Consider the following 7361-nt stretch of genomic DNA (forward strand, 5'->3'; position numbering starts at 1 on the left):
AAAGAAGGTGGTTCTCCTACCTGGGGTCTAAGAATGAGTTGCAGTCACCTACTCAAAAACTTGAATTTCTGTCATTTGGGAGTGTGTGCATGGGCTGCCTTTTAAGACAGGAGCAGCAATGCTCTTATACCTGCATTTCTTTTTTTATTTGTTTCAAAGATTATATTTATTTATTCATGAGAGTTACAGAGAGAGGCAGTGACACGGGCAGAGGGAGAAGCAGACTCCCTGCTGAGTGGTGAGCCCAATGCGGGACTCGATTCTAGGACCCCTGGATCACGACCTGAGACAAAGGCACATGCTCCACCATTGAGCCACCCAGGTACCCTACCCACATTTCAACAGTGTCAAGCCACAGTCTCTAAGGCATAGGGAGAATCCAGTCATTGACTATGAGATTCCCCCTTCAAGAAACGACTTTCTGCCCTGCCTCAAATATTGTGATTAGCTGATAGTCCCTATTAGCTTCTATGGGATGTGTCTTTACGATATAGCCAAAGTCACAATCTTCTAAGGATGGCCACTGGTCAATGACTAAGCAATGAGTTGAGCCAGGGCCACACACCTCTCAAAGCAAGGACCAGCTAGTGGCTGAATAATCCAGGGGTACACATTTGGCAAACCTACAATCAGATCATTCAGGAAAAGAGAAGTTTCAAACTATTCAAATCAAGAATGAAAGAGTAGACAATATACAAATAAAAAGGATTCGATGGAAATACTATGAATAACTGTATGCTGAGAAAGGAGATGGCATGTATAAAATGTAGAGTTTCCTAGAAGACACAGAAAACCAACGCTGACTCAAGAAGCGAGTCAGAATAGACCTATATAACAAGTAAAAAATTGAATTACTGATCAAACAACTTTCCTTTTTTTCTTTTTCTTTTTTCTTAAATCAAACCCCTTTCTACAAAAAGAACACTCGGGACCAGATGGCTTTATTAGTAAATTATGCTTTTTAAACTTTTAAAATTCCTCTTGGTTATGTTGTGACGATTAACAGGTAAAGTAGTTGGAATGGTGCCTGGCATACAGTGACTGCTGAGTTTGTATTAACTATAATTACAAAAAAGTCTGTTGAGTAAATGGCTGAACAAATTAATGGGGTGACAAGACAGAGGCAAAAGCCACTGTGAGTGTCTGTGCGGCCTATTATTACAAGGTCCTGGGGCATGGCAGTATGGAGAGGTCTGATCAGAATCCAAAGAACCAGGACATAAAAGGACAGAAGGCTGGGGTGGCAGGCTGAAGGATAGGCAAAGAGTAGTTAGCCCTGGGAAAGGGCCTAGGAACCAGGAGTCAGGGAGGACCAGAAAGCAGCCTTTGGGGGAAGCAAGTTTGGTAACAGGAGTTAAAAAAGGCGTCCTCCCTGAAAACCGAAGAGGTTGGGCATATCCCTAGACCCATCTAAGAGATGAGCAAACTAAGGAAACATGAGTTTAGGTAATTGCCGGTTTGTAACCTTTTCGGGAGATTCCTGGGTATAATCTGAAACTGGGTCCCATATATGGAGGACAGGGAGAGATCAAAGAAAGATGCAGGCCACTCCAGATCGGGAGGCAGCAGGTTTAATAAACAAGGGAACGTATATATGAAGCTTATCTTGGGTAGCTGCAAGATGAATCGATCTCTACATCTGCCCACCAGAATCCTAAGAGTTTATCTAGAAGCCGTAACTGGGTTCAATCACAACTACCATCCAGATGGTCACAACACCACGCTGTATCTTGGGGCTACATCCTTTGGCAGCTTCTGGGAGCCGGGAAGGTAAGCAGAATGCACAGTCCAAGGACAGGGGAGGAGGTGAGGAACCTCCCATTGCTGGGGTCCAGCTCACGAGGGAACTGGAAGTCCTGCCCTCGTTGCCCTCCTCCAATAGTAATTGGACCAATACCCCATGATCATTGTTGGAGACAATCATAATGAAATAAAATACACTAAAAACAAAGGTGATGAATACTCAAAGCTCATCACATCTTAATTCCTTTCCAGTTAATAACTTCTAGTTATCAAGTCAATCGGAGAAGGACAAACATTATATGTTCTCATTCATTTGGGTAATATTCATAATAGTGAAAGGGAATATAAGGGAAGGGAGAAGAAATGTGTGGGAAATATCAGAAAGGGAGACAGAACATAGAGACTCCTAACTCTCGAAACGAACTAGGGGTGGTGGAAGGGGAAGAGGGCGGGGGGTGGGGGTGAATGGGTGACGGGCACTGAGGGGGGCACTTGAGGGGATGAGCACTGGGTGTTATTCTGTATGTTGGCAAAGTGAACACCAATAAAAAATAAATTTATTATTAAAAAAATTCCAGTTATCTGTTCTTTTCAGGTTACTTATGTATATAACATACAAATGGTGGAAATATTAAATGCAATGAACTGAGGAGCAGTGATGCAGCAGAAGCTGTGAACAAAGCAGAAGATAGAGGAGAAAGAAAATACATATGGGCTAGAGGGAAAAATGTCTGATTAGGCAGAAAGTTGAGTGGAAATAGAAGAAGGTTCAATATATGAAATTAAAAAAAATTGTCATGAAGGTCCCTTGAGAGTTGTCAGAGCTTTGAACCAGGGCACAGAGGCAGGATTAGTGTCATCAGGGTGAGGGCAGCCCCTTCTCTGAGACAGGCAGGTAGGATGAAAGGTGGCTTGGGATGGGGGAGGGAAGCTTGTAGCTAAGAGCCCATGATCAACTGACTGAAGTTCCAAAGTTCCCAAAGAGGAAACATTCATAAATCATATGTTATTTTTTTTAAAGATTCTATTTATTTAAATGAGAGAGAGAGAGAGAGAGAGAGAGAGAGAGAAAGAGAGAGGCAGAGGGAGATAGAGGCAGAGGGAGAAGCAGGCTCCATGCAAAGTGGCCGATGTGGGACTCGAATCTGGGACTCTGGGATCACGCCCTGGGCCGAAGGCATGCTCTAAACTGCTGAGCCACCCAGGGATCCCCAAATCACACATTTAAAGATTAAACAATGAGCTGTAAGAAATTGCATTACTGGGGCGCATGGGTGACTCAGTTGATTGAGTGTCTGAGTCTTGATTATGGCTCAGGTCACGATTCTGGGGTTGTGGGATCAAGCCCTGTGTGAGGTGGCAGTGCTGGGTGTGGAACCTGTTGGGATTCTCTCTCTCTCTTTCCCTCTGCCCCTACTCCCACTCATGTTCTCACATTCTCTCTCCTCTCTCTCTCTCTCTCTCTCTCTCTCTCTCTCAAATAAGTAAATAAATCTTAAAAGGAAAAAGAGGGGATCCCTGGGTGGCGCAGAGGTTTGGCGCCTGCCTTTGGCCCAGGGCACGATCCTGGAGTCCCGGGATCGAGTCCCGCGTCAGGCTCCCGGCATGGAGCCTGCTTCTCCTTCCTCCTGAATCTCTGCCTCTCTTTCTCTCTATACCTATCATAAATAAATAAATAAATCTTTAAAAAAAAAAAAAAAAAAAAAAAAAAAAAAAGGAAAAAGAAAGAAATTGTATTCCTAAATCCTAGAGAAGCAACCCAGAACAGCAATGGTTTACCAGCCCCACCTCTGCAAAAAGTCATTGTAGGGGCAGAGTGACACTATTTCCAAATTGGACACGGCCACCACAACCTCGTCTTACAGAGACAGTGCAGCAGAATCATGGAGATCTTCATCATTGCTTCGGGGCAAGTATTAAGATGAAGGAGAGATTCTGCACTGCCCCTTAAAAGCCACTTTCCTCCTCTTCCAAAATCTCAAGCCTTCCCTTTCAGCTTCCTGAAGTTAAATGTCGCCATGAGACTAAGCTCTGGTGTCATGAAAGTGTCTCGGGAAAACGTGCAGCAGCCTTCCTGGAAGAGCCTGTGGCCTGTGGGCTTTAACCTGCTTCTTCAGTTGCTCCTCACTCCCCTTGGCTGGGACGCTTACAGGATGGCTGGAGCTGGAACAGCAGCTTGGACCATGAGGGAACCTTGGAAACCCTGCCTATGTACTGTGGAAGAATGAAGCCGGGCACCCCGGGTGGCTCAGGCATTTAGGGCCACCTTCAGGCCAGGTTGTGATCCCAGAAAGCCAGGATCGAGTCCCACGTGGGGCTTCTGCATGGAGCCTGCTTCTCCCTCTGCCTGTGTCTCTGCCTCTCCCTCTCCCTTTGCTTCTCTCTCTCTCTCTCTCTCTCTCTGTGTGTGTGTGTGTCTCAAGAATAGATCGATGAAATCTTAAAGAGAAAACAAGGCAAGAAGTCAGAAGGACTCAGGATTCCAAAGCACTCGGTGGCAGAACAGAACCAGCAAGCCTGCCCTGAGCTATGTATCTGTGGCTTCCACCTGAGAGAGAAATGATTTCTCCTGGTCTGTGAGCCGCTGTCTGTGGCCCCCGCTAATCACGGCTACACCCCTTCTTAGTGGACACAGAAAACATCTATCCCAAGTGCCACCTGCACCTGCACCTGCACATGCAAGGAGCCCTCGTGGTGAGGATACTTGCCCTGCCACGTTCCTGGGAGCAACAGCACCTGCACAGCGCCACAAGACCCTGGGGCCAAGGCTTGGCCAGCGTAGGTTAGCGCACACAGAAGTCTCCGTGCCCCTGGCAGCGACCCTTTAGTGGGGGTGGGCCAGTCCGAATTAAAGGAGCTAAGGGCCGAAAGACGACTGGCAGGCACTGGCGGGGCACCTACAGAGTGGGCTCGGCATCTCCTTGAGGACCCGAGGCTGCGAAGAAGGGTAGGGTGTCCCCTGTTTGCCCCAGAGTGTCCCTAAAGGATGATCCCCCTCCTCTCTCAAACACTTCGGGAACAAACCTATCAGGGAGGTTGCAAACAAGCCCGACCCCCACTTCCACACCCTGCCCACTTTGCACACACACCCTTTCCTGCACTCCTGTGCTCTTCCTTGCTCTTTGTAACAATCCCTCTGGTGGATGATTAAGCAGGAAGGAGGGGCCAAATGTGGCTGGGGTAGAGGGTGGAGGTCTTGATCAAATCTCAAGCCTTGGGGAGTGGGGGGACCACCATGGTGCATCCAGAATCCTCCTGGAGGAACCCCAAGGCTGCTTTTTCTAGAATATATCTCCCCCTTCTCTGGGAGGACATGAAGTTGCTTATTCTGGGGTCAGATATCATAGGTCTGAAACCTTTCCTCTGCTCTGTTGTCCACCCGTGGTTCTGACCAGTAAGTAGCACGTGCCTCACTTGCAGGCCAGTTGGAAGCAGGATGTCAGGCCCAGCTCATCCCCTGGAAGCAAGACTCTGCACAGCGGCAAGGTTCCCTGGGGACTCCAGGGTTCCAAACCACACACTTCCAGTGACTTGGTGGTGCTTTGGGCCTCTGCCTTCTGTAGCTTGTGACGTGCTGAATATAGGGGCCTGCGTTTTCAATGGTCAGGAGTCATCAGGCAGGATTTCTTGAGTGGAGACTTTGTAGAAAGTCCCATTACTGATCCCGTGCTACAAGCCACAGTTTCTCCGTCCCTTCTGAGCACGATTCCCTCCGCTCTTCAGGAGAAAATTTTTCACGACTGCATAACAAATACCAGCTTACAGCCAAAAGGGAATGAACCTTTCTATTCCCCCCTCCACCCCATTCCTGAAAGCTCTGTTCTTGGTTTTCTCCTGCTCTCCAGGTGCTTTCTCAGGTGGAGACAGGCAAATAAATAATCTGTGACTTCTGTACTCTGCATACTCGATCTAGCCTAGTGTAGCAGGTGGGGGACGTGGCATTTTACAAATGGAAACGTCAGAAACAGGAGCGTCAGATTTGAGGATATGAGCTGCACAGGCCAGATCCCCTGTCGCTCCCATAGCTGCCAACCTGAGAGGTAGCAGTGACTGTGGGGAGAGCATTGCCGTCGGAAGGGCCAAGACCACTGTCACTTTTGGGATGTCAGATGCGATCTCGCTGTTGTGAGAGTGGATGTCTCCGAACAGGGCGAGCTCAGTTCAAGCAGGGGTTATTTTTCCTTGTTCTCTGCTGTCATATTCCTGGATCCCTCGCTGCTTTCCTGAGTCAGTTTACCTTGATTTTCTGGACTGAATCTTTTCCCATTTAGATAGCCACAGCCCTTCCTCCGCATCAGGCCAGTCCAGGGACCATCCACTTTGTTAGATATTAAGTGCCCACTGTGTACAGGGAACCAAGAGGGTATGGCAGGCAAAGCGGCGATTGCTAACACAGAATGTAGGATTTGAGTCTAGTGGAGTCCAAAGAAAAGCACGCGAACACCTAGGGCAGAGGCACCCCAAAAGAGGTGTGCAGATGAGAGGTGGAAGGGTGAGATTGGATCTCTGTGGCAGAACAGGGGAAGGCTCCATGGAAGAGGTAGCCATCGGAGACAGAGGGGGAAGGTCGCCACAGGTGGAAAAAATATCCAAGTAAAATATAAGTGCAGAGGGCCGTCCTATTTGGAAGTGGTGATGGGGCCCTCTGTGGCCGGGAACCAGGGTGCATGGGACAGAGCATGGCGAAAGGATCACTAGAGTGCCATCCTGGAGGGGGCCAAGTGGGTTATGCAAAAGAAGGAAGATGTTCAACTGTGGCAGAAACATTGAGCCAGCGGGGCCAAGTGTCGTCAGTGCTTCTAATGTTTGAGAGAGCTCAAGCTGTCATTCCAGACTTTGATGTGGCATCTCCCAATTTTAAATGCTGGTGATCATTGTGGAAATGATAAGGTATCCAGTCTTTATCTCCCACACTGGCATGCCCCTTCCCTGTTTCCCCACATGGGACAACCTCCGCTTTTCCTTGCCCTCCGCATCCTGGGGCCATGTGGTGTCCGGCAGAGGAGGAATTTGTGGGTAACAGGTGGTAGATGGGAAGGAGTGGATGGAGGAACGCCTGGGTGGCTCGGTAGTTGAGCATCTGCCTTCGGCTCAGGGCGGGATCCTCGGGTCCTGAGATCGAGTCCTGCACAGGGAAGCCTGCTTCTCCCTCAGCCTGTGTCTCTCCCTCCCTCTGTGCTTGCCTCTCAAGAATACAGAAATAAAATGTTTAAAAAAATATTCCATTTGTATATACCACATTCTATACTCTGTTTTAAAAAGATTTTATTTTTATTTGGGAGAGAGATAGTTCATGAGTAAGAATGGAAGGGGCGGTGGGAGAGCAGAGAGCCCGACGTGGGGCTCAATCCCGGGACCCTGGGATCATGATCTGAGCTGAAGGCAGACGCTTAACCAACTGAGCCAGCCAGGTGCCCCTGTACTTTGTTTATCCATTGACCCACTGATGGACACTTAGGTTGTTTCTGTGTCTTGGCTATTGTGAAAGAATGCTTCTACGAACATGGGAGGGGTGTGCAGATATCTTGTCAACACAGTGTTTTCATTTCGTTTGGATATATTCCCTACAATGGAGTTTCTGGGTGGTACAGGAGTTGTACTCTTTCTAAAATGGCTGA

The sequence above is a fragment of the Vulpes vulpes genome, chromosome X (genome assembly GCF_048418805.1).
Source record: "Vulpes vulpes isolate BD-2025 chromosome X, VulVul3, whole genome shotgun sequence".
Taxonomy (NCBI): Eukaryota; Metazoa; Chordata; class Mammalia; order Carnivora; family Canidae; genus Vulpes; species Vulpes vulpes.